Source organism: Nycticebus coucang, chromosome 3, assembly GCF_027406575.1.
Source record: "Nycticebus coucang isolate mNycCou1 chromosome 3, mNycCou1.pri, whole genome shotgun sequence".
In the NCBI taxonomy this organism is placed as follows: Eukaryota; Metazoa; Chordata; class Mammalia; order Primates; family Lorisidae; genus Nycticebus; species Nycticebus coucang.
Window position 1 is genome coordinate 60,213,660 of NC_069782.1, and position 21,282 is coordinate 60,234,941.

The window sequence follows — 21,282 nt, forward strand, 5'->3', positions numbered from 1 at the left end:
CCTGAGAGACTGGGCATAGTGTGGACTGCTAACCTTCAGGACAGAATCTGTGACTAATGGGGAAGAAAGAGGGTGTGGGAAGAAAGAGACACTTGGAGGCAGAAGGAACAGTCAGTCCCCTGGTTATGAGTATGCCAGGCCAGTGGTTGTGATGGCCCTCAGTTCAGGCTGTGTCTGGTGGGATGAAGTGCAGAACCCCTGGCTCTGATGGCACCAACAGTGGGAGAGGGGTTGCCCCATATGGACTGAGTTCAGCAGACAGGGCTGGTCCCCAGCCTGTGCTGGGCCTGTGAGCAGAGGCTTACTAGGCATGAACTGAGACCTGAGAGCAAGGGCATGGTCCCCTCATTCCAACAGAACCCTTGAGCAGTGTCTTTCTGGGTGTGAACCAAGACCTGAGGGCTCGGACGTGGTCCTCTGTCTCCTGTGGGGCTGGTGAGCAGAGGCTTACAGGGTGAGGACTGAGACCTCTGGGCAGAGTGTGGTGCCTTGACTCCAAAAGAACAGAGGCTTGCCAGGCATGGTCTGAGACTGGCAGGTGGGGGTGTGGTCCCTTGACTCCAACTGGTCTGGCAAGCAAAGGCTAGCTGTGTGTGAACTGAGACTGGAGGGCGGGGCCATGGCCCCTGGCTCTAACTGGGCCTGTGGGCAGAGAAGTGGACAATAGTGTGGACTGAGTATGACAGGCGAGAGTGTGCATCTCTGGCTCCAATTGTGCTGTTGGAGACCCTTGAATCCCTCTCTGTTGAGCAGGGTTTGCACGGCTTGAGACAATTTAATTGGAACCCATTTCTGAGACTGTCCACTCTTGGATATTCTGAGGTTGACCTTTGAAATTCTGTAGCAGAAAAGAACTGAAGGGTGGGGGCTGGGCACCGCAGCTGTTTGTATCTCTTCATAGTTGAGATTTAAACCTAATACTGTGGTTTCTTAGGATAGGGTAGAGGTTGGTTGATACCAAAACAGAGCTAGTTTGTGCTCTCTCTCCAAGTAGGTCCTCAGAGTCTCCAACCAAAACTCTGAAAGGGGCCTTTTTAAGTTTGTAGGAAATAAGCCACAATTACAAAGGCTAGCACTTTGGTAAGGGGCTATTTCTACTACCTGGGAACCCCAATTAAATCTCACCCTACCAATTCTAATAACCAAATGGTGGACAATAAACCTGGTGTGGACCCAACAGAAGAACTCTGGCAACATGAATAACCAGAGTAGATCAACCCCTCTCCCCCAAGAAATGACAAAGGAGATACAACTGAAGATGCCATTCATAGACAAATGGCAGCAAAATCAGAAGTCGAATTCAGAATATGGATTGCAAATAGGATAAATAGAATGGAAGAAAAGTTAGAAATTGAATTCCAAAGAGTAGTTCTAAAGTTGTCTCAAGAACTTAACGAATTCAAAGCCCAAGTCATCAAAGATATGGACATAATGAGAAAAGAGGTAGCAGAGCTCAAGGAAACGAAAAAGTTAGTTGAGGAGCTCCAAAATACAGAAGAATCCCTCAGTAATAGAGTTGACCAGGCAGAAGAAAGGATCTCTGAAACTGAAGACAAAGCTTTTGAACTTTCCAAAACACTCAAAGAGGCAGACAAATGGAGAGCAAAAATTGATCATTCCCCGAGAGAGTTGTGGGATCACTCCAAAAGATCAAATATTCATCTTATGGGAATTCCCAAAGGAGAAGAGGATGGTCCTAAAGGTACAGATGCTCTACTCCAAGATATTTTGGAGGAGAATTTCCCAAGCATTACAAGAGACAGAGAACTTCAGATAGCAGACAGTTTCAGAACCCCAGAAAGACTCAATCCAAATAAAGCATCTCCTAGACACATTGTGATTATCTTTGCCAAAGTTAAGATGAAGGAGATAATTCTGCAAGCAACCAGATGTAAGAAAAGCATCATCTACAAAGGGAGAAGTATCAGAATGACTGCAGATCTCTCAGCTGAAATGTTTCAAGCCAGAAGAAGATGGTCATTGACCTTCAATCTCCTAAAACAAAACAACTTCCAGCCCAGGATCCTGTATCCAGCTAAACTGAGTTTCATTTGTGATGGAAAAATCAAATATTTTAATGCCATAGACATGTTGAAGAAATTTGCCATAGTGAAACCAGCTCTCCAGGATATTCTCAGATCCATCCTCCACAACAACCAGCACAATGCTCTACCTCCAAAGTAAACTCACCCAGAAATTTTTGAACAAAATCCAACTTGCACAGTGGTGAAAGGATTAAAAGTGTCCACTGGACATCTGAAAATCATGACACCCAAAACACAACCAGGAGTATTAATTCTCTCAATTAATGTGAATGGTTTAAATTGTCCTCTAAAGAGGCACAGGCTGGCTGACTGGATACATAAACTCAGACTGGATATCTTCTGTATACAAGAATCTCACCTTACCTTAAAGGATAAAAATAGACTCAGGGTGAAGGGATGGACTTGTATAATACAGACAAATGGAAACAAGAAAAAAGCAGAGGTTGCAATTTTAGTAGCTGTTGCAATTGGCTTTAAACCAACAAAGATAAAGAAAGATAAGGAAGGTCACTACATATTTGTTGAGGGAAACACCCAACATGAAGAGATTTCGATAACTAACATTTATGCACCCTACCAGAATGCTCCTCAATTCATAAAGCAGACCCTAATGGAGATGAACAATTTGATATCTTCCTGCACTATAATAGTTGGAGATTTTAACACCCTTTTGACACTTTTTGGATAGGTCCTCCAAGAAGAAACTAAAGAAAGAAACATTAACAAATGGAATTTACAGACCTCTACAGAACATTTAACCCTAATAAAACTGAATATACATTCTTCTCATCAGCCTATGGGTAATCCTCCAAAATAGATCATATCCTAGGTCACAAGTCTAACCTTAGCAAATTTAATTTCTTTTCTTTCTTTTTTTTTTTGTAGAGACAGAGTCTCACTGTACTGCCCTCGGGTAGAGTGCCGTGGCGTCACACGGCTCACAGCAACCTCTTAACTCTTGGGCTTACGCGATTCTCTTGCCTCAGCCTCCCGAGCAGCTGGGACTACAGGCGCCTGCCACAACGCCCGGCTATTTTTTGGCTGCAGTTTGGCTGGGGCTGGGTCTGAACCCGCCACCCTCGGCATATGGGGCTGGTGCCCTACTCACTGAGCCACAGGTGCCGCCCAACCTTAGCAAATTTAAAAGGATAGAAATTATTCCTTGTATCTTCTCAGATCACTATGGAATAAAAGTTAAACTCAATAGCAATGGGAATATTCATACTCAAACAAAGTCATGGAAGCTAAATAATCTTAGGCTGAATGATAGCTGGGTCAAAGACAAGATTAGGAGGGAAATCACCAAATTTTTGGAACAAAATGATTATGAAGACACAGATTATCAAAACCTGTGGGATACTGCAAAGGCAGTCCTAAGAGGGAATTTTATACCATTGGAAGCCTTCATCAAGAAAACAGAAAGAGGGTGGCGCCTGTGGCTCAGTGAGTAAGGCACTGGCTCCATATACCGAGGGTGGAGGGTTCGAACCTGGCCCTGGCCAAACTGCAATAAAAAAATAGCTGGGTGTTGTGGTGGGTGCCTGTAGTCCTAGTTACTTGGGAGGCTGAGGCAAGAGAATTGCCTAAGCCAGGTGTCCTCAAACTGTGGCCCGCAGGCCACATGAAGCGGTGTGAATTGTACTTGTTCCTGTTTTGTTTTTTACCTCAAAATAAGATATGTGCAGTGTGCATAGGAATTTGTTCATAGTTTTTTTTAAACTATAGTCCAGACCTCCAACGGTCTGAGGGACAGTGAATTGGCCCCCTATTTAAAAAGTTTGAGGACACCTGGCCTAAGCCCAAGAGCTGGAGGCTGTTGTGAGCTCTGATGCCATGGCACTCTACTGAGGGTGACATTTGAGACTCTGTCTCTAAACAAACAAAGAAACAAACAACAACAACAAAAATAAACCCAGAAAGAGAGGAAGCCAGCAACTTAATGAATTATCTCAAGAAACTGGAAAAGGAAGAACATTCCAACCCCAAACTCAGCAGAAGAAAAGAAATAACCAAAATTAGGACAGAATTAAATGAAATTGAAAACAAAAGAATCATTCAGAGGATCAATGAAACAAAGTTCATTTTTTGAAAAGATTAACAAAATTGATAAACCTTTGGGCAACCTAACCAGAAATAGAAAAATAAAAACTCTAATACTGTCTATCAGAAACAATAAAGGAGAAATAACAACAGACGCTTCAGAAATTCAAAAAATCCTCAATGATTACTACAAAAATCTCTACTCCCAGAAATATGAAAATCTGAAGGAAATGGACCAATACCTGCAAGCATGCCATCTTCTTTGACTCACCCAGAAAGAATTAGAAATCTTAAATAGACCTATATCCCTATATCAATCACTGAAATAGCACCAACAATACAAAATCTCCCCAAAAAGAAAAGTCCAGGACCAGATGGCTTCATATCCAAATTCTATGAAACCTTTCAAGAGGAACTAGTACCTATATTATACAACGTTTTCCAAAGCATATAAAAAGAAGGAATACTTCCCAACACATTCTATGAAGCAAATATCACCCTGATACCCAAACCAGGAAAGGATCCAAGAAGGAAGAAAATTATAGACCAATATCATTAATGAATATTGATGCAAAAATATTCAATAAGATCTTAGCAAACAATTTAACAACACGTCAAAAAGATTATACACCATGGGTAGTGTCTATGGCTCAGTGGGCAGGGCACTGGCCCCAAATACTGAGGGTGGCAGGTTCAAACCCGGCCCTGGCCAAACTGCAACAAAAAATTAGCTGGGTGTTGTGGTGGGCATCTGTAGTCCCAGCTACTCAGGAAGCTGAGGCAAGGGAATTGCTTAAGCCCAGGAGTTGGAGGTTGCTGTGAGCTGTGTGATGCCACAGCACTCTACCATGGGCAATGAAGTGAAACCCTTTCTTTACAAAAAAAAAAAATAAAAAAAATAATTATACACCACAATCAAGTTGTTTTTATTCCAGGGTTACAGGGTAGGTTCAACATATGCAAATCTATAAATATAATACATCACATCAATAAAATAAAAAACAAAGACCATATAATTCTCTCAATTGATGCAGAAAAAGCCTTTGATAATATCCAGCATCCTTTCATGATCAGAACACTTAAGAAAACAGGCATAGAAGGGACCTTTCTTAAACTGATAGAGGCCATCTACAGCAAACCCATAGCCAATATCATATTGAATGGTGTAAAATTGAAAACATTTCCACTCAGATCAGGAATAAGGCAAGGATGCCCATTGTCTGCACTGCTATTAACATAGTAATGAAAGTCTTTGTCATCACAATCAGGCAAGAGAAGGTGATCAAGGTATCCAAATAGGGTCAGAAGAGATCAAACTCTCACTCTTTGTTGATGATATAACCCTATACCTGGAAAATCCCAGGGACTCAACTTCAAAACTCTTAGGAGTGATCAAGGAATACAGCAGCATTTCAGGATACAACATCAATACTTACAAGTCAGTAGCTACTTACAAGTCAGTAGCTTTTATATATGCCAACAATAGTCAAGCTGAAAATATAGTCCAGGACTCTATTCTTTTTACAATAGTACCAAAGAAAATGAAATATCTGGGAGTTTACCTAACAAGGGACATGAAAGTTCTCTATAAGGAGAACTATGAAACTCTGAGAAAAGAAATAGCTGAAGATGTTAACAAACGGAAAAACATACCATGCTCATGGCTGGGAAGAATCAACATTGTTAAAATGTCCATACTACCCAAAGCAATCTACAGATTTAATGCAATCCCTATTAAACCACCATAGTCATACTTTAAAGAACTTGAAAAAATAGTACTTTGTTTTATATGGAATCAGAAAACCTCCAATAGCAAATACATTACTCAGAAAAAAGAACAAATCAGGAGGTATCACATTACCAGACTTCAGGCTATACTATAAATCTATAGTGATCAAAACAGCATGGTACTGGCACAAAAAACAGAGAGGTAGATGTATGGAACAGAATAGAGAACCAAGAGATGAATCCAGCTAATTATTGTCATTTTATCTTTGACAAGCCTATCAAAAATATTCGTGGGGGAAAGACTATTTAACAAATGGTGCTGGGTGAATGGGTTGAGGACCTGTAGAAGACTGAAACTGGACCCCCACCTTTCACCATTAACAAAAATTCATTCTCACTGGATAAAAGATTTAAACTTAAGACATGAAACTATGAAATACTAGAAGAGAGTGCAGGGAAAACACTTGAAGAAATTGGCCTGGGGGAATATTTTATGAGAAGGACCCCCCTGGGCAATTGAAGCAACACCAAAAATCCATCACGGGATCTGATCAAACTAAAAAGTTTTGCACAGCCAAGAGCGCAGTAAGTAAAGCAAACAGACAACCTTCAGAATGGGAGAAGATTTTTGCAGGTTATGCTTCTGACAAGGTCTGATAACTAGAATCTACAGAGAACTCGAACTAATCAATAAGAAAAGAATAAATAACCCCATTTCTATGTGGGCAAGAGACTTGAACAGAAACTTCTCTGATGAAGACATGGCCTACAAACACATGAAAAAATGCTCATCTGGGTGACAACTGTGGCTCAGTGGGTAGGGCGCTGGCCCCATATACTGAGGAGTGGCAGGTTCAAACCCAGCCCAGGCCAAACTGCAAGAAAAATAGCCAGGCGTTGGGGTGGGTGCTTATAGTCCCAGCTACTTGGGAGGCTGAGGCAAGAGAATCACATAAGCCAAAGAGCTGGAGGTTGCTGTGAGCTGTGTGACATCATGGCACTCTACTGAAGGCAATAAAATGAGACTCTGTCTCTAAAAAAGAAAGAAAGAAAAAATGCTCATCATCCTTAATCATCAGAGAAATGCAAATCAAAGCCACTTTGAGATACCATCTAATTCCAGTAAGAATAGTCCACATCACAAAATCCCAAAACTACAGATGTTGGCAAGGATGCGGAGAGAAGGGAACACTTCTACATTGCTGGTGGGAATGCAAGCTAATATGACCTTTTTTTAAAGACGTTTGGAGAATACTCAAGGAACTACAAGTAGACCTACCATTCGATCCTTCAATTCCTCTACTAGGTATATACCCAGATGATCAAAAATTATTTTACAACAAAGACATTTGCACCAGAATGTTTATTGAAGCCCAATTCATAATAGCTGAGATATGGAAACAGCCCAAGTGCCCATTGACCCATGAATGGACTACCAAATTGTGGTATATGTACACCATGGAATACTATGCAGCCATAAAAAGATGGAGACTTCACATCTTTTATGTTTACCTGGATGGGGCTGGAACATATTCTTCTTAGTAAAGTATCTCAAGAATGGGAAAAAAAAGTATCCAATGTACTCAATAGTACTATGAAATCAACATAAAATCACCTACACATTCATATGAATGGCAAAACATAACTATAGTCCAGAAGGTAGAAGGGGAGAGACAGAGGAGGGGGGATATGGGAGGAGGGTATCTGGGGGGACCTCACCTGATGTGCATGATGCAATGTTACATTTCAAAACTACTAAGAAATGAGTATAATTGTGATGGATGTGTTACTTAGTTCAACGTAAGTATTTCACAGTGTATATTGAAGCAGTACCCTGAACCCCATAAATGCATCAATGTACAAAGTTACGATTTAATAAAAAATAATAATTAAAAAAAAGAAAACACTATTTTTTTTTTTTTGTAGTTGTCATTGTTGTTTGGCACCTGGGCCGGATTCAAACCCATAGAAAACACTATTTTTTAATAATACAGATCTTAACCTTTAGTGTTATACTTGTTGATTACATTTTCTTTTTTCTTCTTTTTTATTTATTGTTCAGGTTCATTGAGGGCATAAAGAATTAGGTTTCATTGAATACATTTTCTTATTATGTTGTTTCCGTTTTCACTGTGGTCATTTCTTTTGGGGTATGTAGACACTTTTATTCTCATGGACTGAAATCCTGAAATTATTATCATTTCTTTGGTGGCTTTATGCTTACATAGTGTTCTCCCTCGGAAGACTGATACATAACCAATTGCATATTCTTCTAGTTTGTTTTGTGCTTAAAATTTAGTTTTTATTTATTTTATTGCTTATATTTTTACTTATTTATTTTTTATTTCAGATTAATATAAGGGTACATGTGATTAGGTTACATTGTTTGCATTTATTAGGTGAAGTCCATGTTGCAGTTGAGCGCTTCTCCAGGAGGTGTGCCACCTTGTGCCTGTTAGGTGAGAGCTTAGGGATATTTTTTCTTTTTTTAGAAATGGGGTCTTGCTCTGCCACCCAGGCTGGAGTGCAATGGTGCAGTCATACAGCCTTGAACTACTGGGCCAAGTGCCTACCAAAGTAGCTGGGACTATAGGCATGCTATTTTTAATTAGCTAATTTTTTATTTTTTTGAGGCCACCACATCTTGTTAACTTTTAATTTTTTTTTTTTATAGATGGGGCCTTACTGTATTGCCCAGGCTGGCCTTGAACTCCTGGGCTCAAGCCACCCTCTTACTATGGGAGTGGGGGGGATTACAGACATGAGTAACCATGCTCAGTTTATACTTAAATTCTAATCTACTGATCCTCTTGTCTCAGCCTCCAGAGGAGCTGGGACTATAGGCACCTGCCACAATGCCCCGCTAGTTTTTAGAGACGGGGCCTGGTCTTGAACTTATGCTAGGAGGAATGTGGTTTGCCTAAGGTACAGGTAGGAGCCACAATCATTACAGGTGTGACCCACCATGCCCAGCCAAACAAATTATTTAAATGCACTTTCACATCTAGTTTTTATAGTCCATTCTGTTCAAGTTACCAAATAATTATTCCCATTCCTTTCATTGCATGATGGCATTGGAGAAGATTTCTCTCTTTCCAATTGACTGAAAGGCACATTTAAAAACAAATTATTAAAAATTGAAGGCCAGGTGTGGTGGCTCATGCCTGTAATCCTGTTACTCTGGGGTGCTGAGGTGGAAGGATTTGTTGAGGCCAGGAGTTTGAGACCAGCCTGAGCAAAAGTGAGCCCCATCTCTACAGAAAGTAGAAAACTTAGCCAGGCATGGTTATGTGTGCCTGTAGTCACAGCTCCTGGGGAGGCTGATGTGGGAAGACCACCTGAGCCCAGGAGTTTGAGGCTGCAGTGAGCTGTGATGACACCACTGCACTCCAGCTTCAGTGATAGAGTGAGATTCTATCTCAAAAAAAAAACTGAAGTCTTTTTCTGGGTTGTCCCTTCTGATATATTGATTCAACTGTCTATATGTGTACTTCTTCAAGTTTCTTTTTGCTTTAGGATATTTTAATATCTGAGAATGGTAGTATCTTTACCAATTACCCTTCTAAATGAGATATTCCCCCCCCCCCGTTTTGATTTAATTTTATTCTTTTAGAACAGTGGTTCTCATCCAGGGATGATTTTTGTATCCCTGGGGACACTGGGACCTGTCCAAAGATATTTTTGGTTGTCCCAATAAGGCTAGAACAGGCATCTTGTGGTAGAGACCGGAGATGCTGCTGAACATTCTACAATGCTCGGAACAGCCCCCCAGAGCATCACCCATCCCTAAGTTTCACGGCCCTAAGAACAGCCCCCCAGAGGATCACCCATCCCTCAGTGTACTGCCCTGAGGACAGTCCTCCCAGAAGATCACCCATTTCTCAGTGTCAGGGCCCTCAGGACAGTCCTCCCAGATGAACACCAAATCCTCAGTGTCACGGCCCTCAGGACAATCCTCCCAGAGGATCACCCATCCCTCAAGTCACGGCCCGCAGGAAAGTCTCCCCAGAGGATCACCAATCCCTCAGTGTCACGGCCCTAGAACAGCCCCGCCAGAGGATCATGCATCCCTCAGTGTCATGGCCCACAGGAGAGTACCCCCAGAGATCACCCATCCCTCAGTATCACTGCCCTCAGGACAGACCAACAGAGGATCACGCATCCCTCAGTGTCATGGCCCTCAGGACAGTCATCCCAGAGGATCATCAATCACTCAGTGTCACGGCCCTCAGGACAGCCCCCCCCAGGGGATCACCCATCCCTCAGTGACATGGCCCTCAGGACAGTCCCCCCAGAGGTTCACGCATCCCTCAGTGTTCTGCCCTCAGGACAGCCCTCCCAGAGGATCACCCCCAGGATAGTCCTCCCAGAGGATCAACCATCCCTCAGTGTCATGGCCCTCAGGACAGTCCCCCCAGAGGAGCACCCATCCGTCAGTGTCACAGCCCTCAGACAGTTCCCTCAGAGGAGCACCCAACCCTCAGTGTCACAGCCCTCAGAACAGCACCCCAGAGGAAAAACACATCCCTCAGTGACAGGGCCCTCAGGGCAGTCCCCCCCGGAGGATCACTCTTCCCTCAGTGTCACGAACTTCAGGACAGTCCTCCCAGAGGATCACGCATCCATCAGTGTCACGAACTTCATGACGGTCCTCCCAGAGGATCACACATCCATCAGTGTCACGACCCTCAGGACAGCCCCCACAGAGGTTCACGCATCCCTCAGTGTCACGGCCCACAGGAAAGTCCCCCAGAGGATCACCCATGCCTCAGTGTCAGGACCCTCAGGACAGTCCCCACAGAGCATCACACTTCCCTCAGTGTCACGACCCTCAGGACAGTCTCCCCAGAGGATCACCCATTGCTCAGTGTCATGGCCCGCAGGAAAGTCCCCCCAGAGGATCACCCATCCCTCAGTGTCAGGGCCCTCAGTACAGTCCCCACAGAGGATCACCCATCCCTCAGTGTCATGGGCCTCAGGACAGTCCCCCCAGAGTATCATGCATCCCTCAGTTCATGGCCCTCAGGACAGCCCCCTAGAGGATCACCCATCCCACAGTGTGATGGCCCTCAGGACAGTTACTGCAGAGGATCACCCGTCCATCAGTGTCATGGCTCTCAGGATGCCTCCCCCCCCACTGAGGATCACCCATCCCTCAGTGTCATGGCCCTCAGGAAAGTCCCCCCAGAGGATCACCCGTCCCTCAGTGTCAGGGTCCTCAGGACAGTCCCCACAGAGGATCACCCATCGCTCAGTGTCACAGCCCACAGGAAAGTCCCCCCAGAGGATCACCCATCCCTCAGTGTCAGGGCCCTCAGTACAGTCCCCACAGAGCATCACACTTCCCTCAGTGTCATAGCCCTCAGGACAGTCCCCCCAGAGTATCATGCATCCCTCAGTTCCTGGCCCTCAGGACAGCCCCCCAGAGGATCACCCATCCCTCAGTGTGATGGCCCCTGACAGCCCCCCAGAGGATCACCCATCCTTCAGTGTGATGGCCCCCAGGACAGTTACTGCAGAGGATCACCCGTCCCTCAGTGTCATGGCTGTCAGGATGCCCCCCCCACCGAGAATCACCCATCCCTCAGTGTCATGGCCCTCAGGAAAGTCCCCCCAGAGGATCACCGGTCCCTCAGTGTCACGGCCCTCAGGACGGCTCCCCAGAGGATCACCCATCCCTCAGTGTCACAGCCCTCAGGACAATCGCCCCCCCCCAGAGGATCACTCATCTCTCAGTGTGATGGCCCTCAGGACAGTCCCCACAGAGGATCACCCATCCCTCAGTGTCATGGCTCTCAGGACGGCCCCCCAGAGGATCACCCGTGCCTCAGTGTGACATCTCTCAGGACAGTCTCCGCAGAGTATCGCCCGTTCCTCAGTGTGATGGCTCTCAGGACGACTCCCCCCCCCCCCACCAGAGGATCACTCATCTCTCAGTGTGACGGCCGTCAGGACAGTCCCCACAGAGGATCACCCATCCCTCAGTGTCACGGCTCTCAGGATGGCCCCCCAGAGGATCACCCATCCCTCAGTGTGACGGACTTGAGGTTGAGAAACCCAAAGCCAGGTAAACTTCAGAATGATTTTTCTATATTCTTTTAAGTATAGATTTTGATTTGAATTGGATTTATAAAATTTTAGGGGAGAATGATGACTCCTATTCTTTTCTATGTAGAAATAAAGTATATTTGTTTATTCATTCAAGTCTTCTTTTATGTCCTTTTATAAAGCATTATAGGGTTTTTTTAAAAAAAATTGGTTCAGAGCCATTGCTGTTATTTTTATTTATTTTTTATTGTTGGGGAATTCATTGAGGGTACAATAAGCTAGATTACACTGATTGCAATTGTTAGGTAAAGTCCCTCTTGCAATCATGTCTTGCCCCCATAAACTGTGACACACACCAAGGCCCCACCCCCTCCCTCCATCCCTCTTTCTGCTTTTCCTCCACCCCATAACCTTAATTGTCATTAATTGTCCTCATATCAAAATTGAGTACATAGGATTCATGCTTCTCCATTCTTGTGATGCTTTACTAAGAATAATGTCTTCCACTTCCATCCAGGTTAATACAAAGGATGTAAAGTCTCCATTTTTTTAAATGGCTGAATACTATTCCATGGTATAGATATACCACCGCTTGTTAATCCATTCCTGGGTTGGTGGGCATTTAGGCTGTTTCCACATTTTGGCGATTGTAAATTGAGCTGCAGTAAACAGTCTAGTACAAGTGTCCTTATGATAAAAGGATTTCTTTCCTTCTGGGTAGATGCCCAGTAATGGGATTGCAGGATCAAATGGAAGGTCTAGCTTGAGTGCTTTGAGGTTTCTCCATACTTCCTGCCAGAAAGGTTGTACTAGTTTGCAGTCCCACCAGCAGTGTAAAAGTGTTCCCTTCTCTCCTCATCCACACCAGCATCTGCATTTTTGAGATTTTGTGATGTGGGCCGTTCTCACTGGGGTTAGATGATATCTCAGGGTTGTTTTGATTTGCATTTCTCTAATATATAGAGATGATGAACATTTTTTCATGTGTTTCTTAGCCATTTGTCTGTCATCTTTAGAGAAGGTTCTATTCATGTCTCTTGCCCACTGATATATGGGATTGTTGGCTTTTTTCATGTGGATTAATTTGAGTTCTCTATAGATCCTAGTTATCAAGCTTTTGTCTGATTGAAAATATGCAAATATCCTTTCCCATTGTGTAGGTTGTCTCTTTGCTTTGGTTATTGTCTCCTTAGCTGTACAGAAGCTTTTCAGTTTAATGAAGTCCCATTTGTTTATTTTTGTTGTTGTTGCGATTGCCATGGTAGTCTTCTTCATGAAGTCTTTCCCCAGGCCAATATCTTCCAGTGTTTTTCCTATGCTTTCTTGGAGGATTTTTATCGTTTCGTGCCTTAAATTTAAGTCCTTTATCCATCTTGAATCAATTTTTGTGAGTGGGGAAAGGTGTGGGTCCAGTTTCAGTCTTTTACATGTAGACATCCAGTTCTCCCACCACCATTTATTGAATAGGGAGTCTTTCCCCCAAGGTATGTTCTTGTTTGTTTTATTGAAGATTAGATGGTTGTAAGATGTTAGTTTCATTTCTTGGTTTTCTATTTGATTCCAAGTGTCTATGTCTCTGTTTTTGTGCCAGTACCATGCTGTCTTGAGCACTATGGCTTTGTAGTACAGACTAAAATCTGGTATGCTGATGCCCCCAGCTTTATTTTTATTACTAAGAACTGCCTTAGCTATACAGGGTTTTTTCCAGTTCCATACAAAATGCAGAATCATTTTTTCCAAATCTTGAAAGTACGATGTTGGTATTTTGATAGGAATGGCATTGAATAGGTAGATAGCTTTGGGAAGTATAGACATTTTAACAATGTTGATTCTTCCCATCCATGAGCATGGTATGTTCTTCCATTTGTTAATATCCTCTACTATTTCCTTTCTGAGGATTTCATAATTTCCTTTATAGAGAAGGAATTTCCTCTTCACCTCCTTTGTTAGGTATATTCCTAGGTATTTCATTTTCTTTGAAACTATGGTGAAGAGAGTTGTGTCCTTAACTAGCTTCTCATCTTGACTGTTATTGGCGTATACAAAGGCTACTGACTTGTGGACATTGATTTTATATCCTGAAACATTACTGTATTTTTTGATGACTACTAGGAGTCTTGTGGTTGAGTCTTTGGGGTTCTCTAAGTATAAGATCATATCGTCAGCAAAGAGGGAGAGTGTGACCTCCTCTGCTCCCATTTGGATTCCCTTTATTTCCTTGTCTTGCCAAATTGTATTGGCTAGAACTTCCAGCACTACGTTGAATAGTAAAGGTGACAGAGGACAACCTTGTCTGGTTCCAGTTCTAAGAGGAAAAGCTTTCAATTTTACTCCATTCAGTAAAATATTAGCTGTGGGTTTGCCCTAGATAGCTTCAATCAGTTTTAGAAATGTGCCACCTATGCCTATACTCTTCAGTGTTCTAATTAGAAAAGGGTGCTGGATTTTATCAAATTCTTTTTCTGCATCTATTGAGAGGATCATGTGATCTTTATTTTTGCCTCTGTTAATATGGTGGATAACGTTTATGGACTTGCATATGTTAAACCAACCTTGCATCCCTGGGATGAAGCCCACTTGATCATGATGTATGACTTTTTTGATGATAAACTGTAATCTACTGGCTAGGATTTTGTTGAGAATTTTTGCATCTATATTCATGAGTGAGAGTGGTCTGAAATTCTCCTTTTTGTTTGGGTCTTTTCCTGGTTTTGGTATCAGGGTGATGTTTGCTTTGTAGAATGTGTTGGGGAGGATTCCTTCTTCCTCAATTTTTTAGAATAATTTCTGCAGTACAGGAATAAGCTCTTCCTTGACGGTTTGATAGAATTCTGGTGTGAAGCCATCTGGACCAGGGCATTTTTTGGTTGGAAGATTTTTTTATTGTTTCTTTGATCTTGGTGCTTGAAATTGGTCTGTTCAGGAGCTCTATTCCTTCCTGGCTGAGTCTAGGGAGAGGGTGTGATTAGAAATATTGATCCATTTCCTTCACATTGTCAAATTTCTGGGCATAGAGTTTCTGGTAGTATTCAGAGATGATCTCTTGTATCTCTGTGGGATCAGTTGTTATTTCCCCTTTATCATTTCTGATTGAGGTTACTAGAGATTTTACTTTTCTATTTCTCATTAGTCTGGCCAATGGTTTACTATTTTATTTATTTTTTTTCAAAAAACCAACTTCTTGTTTCATTAATTTTCTGAATGATTCTTTTGTTCTCAATTTCATTGATCTCTGATTTGATTTTGGATATTTCTTTTCTTCTACTGAGTTTAGGCTTAGACTGTTTTTCTTTTTCCAATTCCATAAGATGATTTGTGAGATTGTTGATGCTCTCTCTTTCTGTTTTTCGAATGTAGGCATCTAAAGCAATGAATTTTCCTCTCAAAACTGCTTTTGCAGTATCCCACAGGTTTTGGTAGCTTGTGTCTTCATTGTTGTTATGCTCAAGGAAGTTAATGATTTCCTGTTTTATTTCTTACAGCACCCATCTGTTATTCAACAGAAGATTGTTTAATTTCCATGCCTTTGTGTGGGGTCGAGCGTTTTTGTTAGAGTTGAGTTCCACCTTTAGTGCCTTATGGTCTGAGAAGATGCAAGGTAAAATTTCAATTCTTTTGATTCTGTTGATATTTGTTTTGTGTCCCAGGATATGATCAATTTTGGAGAATGTTCCATGGGGTGATGAGAAGAATGTATATTCTTTATCTTTGGGATGGAGTGTTCTATATGCATCTATCAAGCACAGTTGTTCTAGGGTCTCATTTAAATCTCTTATATCTTTGTTTAATTTCTTTTTAGAGGATCTGTCCAGCTCTGTAAGAGGAGTGTTAAAGTCTCCTGTTATGATGGTATTATCAGGTATCATATTGCTCAGACTGAGTAAGGTCTGTTTCAAGAATCTGGGAGCGGGAGGTGGGAGACAAGATGGCGGACTGAAGCCAGCTTTCAACAAAGGCTCCCGTCCAGAAGGAGAGTTAAGGGACAGGAATTTAGTAAGTATCCTGGTGGACTTGAGCCTCACCAAGAGAGAAGGCTGAAGAACGCACATCAACACCGCTGAGGCAAGTTGTGATCACAAGGACGCAAACAAAAGGTACAAAATCCACCACCAAGCGGACGGGAGTCCCCCTACCCCATGAGACCGGCTCCAGAGCCCCACAATTGAACAAGCGGGCAGAAATTAAAGGCCCTCCCACTACACTCCACGGGAGAGACCTTCTAAAAACTGGACCTACCTCCCCTACTGGGGTGCCGTGGAGTTCTCCTGCTGGACATAGGGCTGAATAAAACTTTGGGAATCCTTTGCCGGCAACCCTGAATCCCCGGCGCTCCCCTCCCGCCCACTGAGGTCTGGAGGCCTGTCCCCCAGGACTTCGGATCCTTGGGTGATTTCTCAAGGGGAGTGGACAGTCCCCGAGTTGTGACTGGTCAGCATTGACTCTGAGGCGCAACGAGTGAGGAGAGGGCACCGGGCTGAGGGGGAGTCACGCCTCGCGGCACTTCCCTGCGGTGCAGTGCAGCAACCCTCCCCGGGCATACGGGGCCCAAGACTGAATCAGACTCTGGCCTCCCCGCTGAGAGCTGAGAACCCCTACTCTCACTCGGGGTCTGAGGGCCTATCCCCCAGGAGTTCGGCTCCTTGGGTGATTTCTCGAGGGGAGTGCACAGTGCCTGAGCTGCGTCAGGTCAGCGCTGACTCTGGGACACGTGAGCGAGGAGAGGGCACTCTGCTGAGGGGAAATCAAGCCTTGGCGGCACTTCCCTGCGGTGCAGTGCAGGAGCCCTCCCCAGACCATAGTATTGCGTGAAACTGAATGAAACTCTAGCTTCCCCCCGCCCCACTCCCAATCGGGGTCTGGGGGCCCATCCCCCAAGAGTTCTGATTCTTGGGGGATCTCTTAAGGGGTGTGGACCCAGCACAAACTGCGGCCGCTCAGTGCTGACTCTGGGGCGCGGGACAGAGGAGAAAAGGGTCGCCTGAGTGCCCACACCAGAGCAGCAGTTCCCTGGAGGTAGATCAACAGCCGTTTTTTCTTTAACGGCAGAACGCTCACTTCTGGATATTCTGAGGCCACACCCCCTGTCTCCCTGGGCAACCAGAGGAGGCCACCGGTGACACGGCTCACAAACCCGGAAGCCTCCAGGGCGGGGCCCACCCAGAGAAGTGTTCAGACGCAATTCTCCAGCAGCAAAGACGTTTGGACTCAAAACAGCCCGTCTCCTGTAGGTGACGACAGGAACAGAGACAGAACCTCACAAAGTTGTCTGTTCTGTTCTGTTCTGTTAGCAGCATGCATCAGGGACGGGGCTAAGCCTGAGTGAACACCTCCTTCCCATCACCTGCATCAAACACTCAAAGATGTCAGGCCCCATCTCCTCCTGCTAGATAGCGGCAGTCTGCGGGGGCCTGGCAGACTTCCTTGCGATTCAGGCAGGTGCAAACCCCTGGAGTGTCTGTTCACTGCAGGCAACTGGGTTAGCCATCTGCAGAGATACCAGTGACTGGGTCCGACGGAGGGGCAAAGTGGGGAAGGAGACGTCAACCTTCCCAGACTGCTCTGTTTGCTGGGTGGCTCCTCCTGACTCCACGCTGCACTGGGGTGAGCTGTGTCAGAGGAGTCACCAGGCACCTGTGATCCAGTTCCCAGAGACCTCTTGAACCCTTCCACCCGAGACAAGTGCCGATTGAGACAGTTGATTCGGACCTTTTGAACTGGGCTAATAGACTGAGGACTCTTCAGGCGGTGCCCTGGGTGTGCGATTGTAGGAAGGTTTGATTCTCCTTTTCCAACTGGGGCCAGAGGTGGGCAGGCAGGGTGACTTAATTGCTGATTTTTCCACACAGCTGAGACTTCAAGCCAGAGTAGAAGTTGCAATAGGATCGAACAGAAACCAGCTGAAAACAAGACAGAACCACTTTGCTCCACCACACCGGACAGGGCCCCAGTTTCTCAGGCCACAACACTGTACGGGCCCTCGATAAAACCCCTGGGGAAAAACCAAAGGGAGTAAACCATGGGGCGGAATCAGCGGAACAACTCTGGTAACATGAATAACCAGAATAGATCAACCCCCCCAAGAAAAGATACGGCAGATGTGATTGAAGATCCCATTCATAAACAACTGGCTGAGATGTCAGAAGTCGAATTCAGAATTTGGTTTGCAGACAAGATTAATAAAATGGAATTAGGAATTCGAGGAGAAATTCAAAAATTGTCTCAAGAATTTAATGAATTTAAAGACAAAACCACCAAAGACTTAGACACACTGAAACAAGAACTTACAGCCCTCAAAGATATGAAAAATACAGTAGAATCCCTCAGTAACAGAATGGAGCAAGCAGAAGAAAGGATTTCTGACATTGAAGATAAAGTCTTTGAACGCTCCCAATCTCTCAAAGAGGAAGAGAAATGGAGAGCAAAAACGGATCACTCACTCAGAGAGCTCTCAGATAATTCGAAAAAAAAACCAACATAAGGGTTATAGGAATTTCGGAGAATGATGAAGTGGCTGCCAAGGACACAGAGGCCCTTCTACATGAAATTATGAAAGAAAATTTTCCAGACATGCCTAGAGAATCTGAAATTCAGATAGCAGACAGCTTCAGAACCCCAGCACTATTCAACCCCAATAAGCCATCTCCCAGACATATCATAATTAGCTTCACTAAAGTTAACATGAAAGAGAAGATTCTCAAAGCAGCCCGGCGAAAGAAAACCATAACGTACAAAGGTAAGAATATTAGAATAACTGCAAATCTCTCTGCTGAAACTTTTCAAGCAAGAAGAGGCTGGTCATCAACTTTTAATCTCCTAAAGCAAAAAAACTTTCAACCCAGGATCTTGTATCCAGCTAAACTGAGTTTCATCTATGATGGAGAAATTAAATACTTCAATGACATTCATATGTTGAAAAAATTTGCCATAAGTAAACCAGCTCTTCAGGATGTTCTCAGACCTATCCTCCACAATGACCAACCCAATCCTATACCACAAAAGTAAACTCACTCAGAAACTTCGGATCAAACTCCAACTTCCACACTGGCGAAAGGATTAAAAATGTCCACTGGACCTTTGAAAAACTCGATACCCAAAATTCCACCAGACTTATCAATACTCTCCATCAATGTGAATGGCTTAAACTGTCCTCTAAAGAGGCATAGGTTAGCTGAGTGGATACAAAAACTCAAGCCAGATATTTGTTGCATACAAGAGTCACATCTCAACTTAAAAGACAAATACAGACTCAGGGTGAAAGGATGGTCATCCATATTTCAGGCAAATGGTAATCAGAAAAAAGCAGGTGTTGCAATTTTATTTGCAGATACAGTAGGCTTTAAACCATCAAAAGTAAGGAAGGACAAGAATGGTCACTTCATATTTGTTAAGGGTAATACTCAATATGACGAGATCTCAATTATTAATATCTATGCACCCAACCAGAATGCACCTCAATTTATAAGAGAAACTCTAACAGACATGAGTAACTTGATTTCCTCCAGCTCCAAAATCGTTGGAGATTTCAACACTCCCTTGGCAGTGTTGGATCGATCCTCCAGAAAGAAGCTGAGCAAAGAAATCTTAGATTTAAACCTAACCATCCAATATTTAGATTTAGCAGACATCTACAGAACATTTCATCCCAACAAAACTGAATACACATACTTCTCATCAGCCCACGGAACTTACTCCAAAATTGATCACATTTTAGGTCACAAGTCTAACCTCAGTAAATTTAAAGGAATAGAAATTATTCCATGCATCTTCTCGGACCATTATGGAATAAAACTTGAGCTGACAAACAACAGGAATCTGCATACCCATACAAAAACATGGAAGTTAAATAACCTTATGCTGAATGATAGCTGGGTCAGAGATGAGATTAAGAAAGAAATCACCAATTTTTTGGAACAAAATGACAATGAAGACACAAGCTATCAGAACCTCTGGGACACTGCAAAGGCAGTTCTAAGAGGGAAATTTATAGCACTGCCAGCCTTCCTCAAGAGAACGGAAAGAGAGGAAGTTAAGAACTTAATGGGACATCTCACGCAACTGGAAAAGGAAGAACATTCCAACCCCAAACCCAGTAGAAGAAAAGAAATAACCAAAATTAGAGCAGAATTAAATGAAATTGAAAACAAAAGAATAATACAACAGATCAATAAATCAAAAAGCTGGTTTTTTGAAAAGGTCAATAAAATAGATAAACCTCTGGCCAACCTAATCAGGAAAAAAAGAGTAAAATCTCTAATATCATCAATCAGAAACAACAAAGACGAAATAACCACAGACTCATCAGAAATCCAAAAAATCCTTAATGAATATTACAAGAAACTTTATTCTCAGAAATATGAAAATCTGAAGGAAATAGACCGATACTTGGAAGCACGCCACCTTCCAAGACTTAACCAGAATCAAGTGGAAATGTTGAACAGACCCATATCAAGTTCAGAAATAGCATCAACTATACAAAACCTCCCTAAAAAGAAAAGCCCGGGACCAGATGGTTTCACGTCAGAATTCTACCAAACCTTTAAAGAGGAATTAGTACCTATATTACTCAACCTGTTCCAAAATGTAGAAAAAGAAGGAAGACTACCCAACACGTTCTATGAAGCAAATATCACCCTGATCCCCAAACCAGGAAAAGACCCAACAAGAAAAGAAAATTATAGACCAATATCACTAATGAATATAGATGCAAAAATATTCAACAAGATCCTAACAAACAGAATCCAACAACACATCAAACAAATTATACATCATGACCAAGTTGGTTTTATCCCAGAGTCTCAAGGCTGGTTCAATATACGTAAATCTATAAATGTAATTCAGCACATAAACATATTAAAAAACAAAGACCGTGCTCGCTTCGGCAGCACATATACTAAAATTGGAACGATACAGAGAAGATTAGCATGGCCCCTGCGCAAGGATGACACGCAAATTCGTGAAGCGTTCCATATTAAAAAAAAAAAAAAAAAAACAAAGACCATATGATTCTCTCAATTGATGCAGAAAAAGCTTTTGATAATATCCAGCATCCCTTCATGATCAGAACACTCAAGAAAATTGGTCTAGAAGGGACTTTTCTTAAACTGATAGAGGCTATCTACAGCAAACCCACAGCCAATATCATATTGAATGGAGTTAAATTGGAATCATTTCCACTCAGATCAGGAACCAGACAAGGCTGCCCATTGTCTCCATTGCTTTTCAACATTGTAATGGAAGTTTTAGCCACCGCAATTAGGGAAGAAAAGGCGATCAAGGGTATCCATATAGGGTCAGAAGAGATCAAACTCTCGCTCTTCGCAGATGATATGATTGTGTATCTGGAAAACACTAGGGACTCTACTACAAAACTCCTAGAAGTGATCAAGGAATACAACAGCGTCTCAGGTTACAAAATCAACAT

The 21,282-nt window shown here is 43.1% G+C and overlaps 1 protein-coding gene and 1 non-coding gene across 2 annotated transcripts in view; both read left to right on the forward strand.

The window, feature by feature from the left end:
- The window catches only part of INSR (insulin receptor), a 241,243-nt gene that overhangs the window by 38,805 nt on the left and 181,156 nt on the right, over positions 1-21,282 (forward strand). The window lies entirely within an intron of this gene.
- LOC128582691 (U6 spliceosomal RNA) lies at positions 20,728-20,834 on the forward strand. Its single transcript, XR_008379138.1, has one exon. It is a non-coding gene; the product is annotated as a U6 spliceosomal RNA (small nuclear RNA).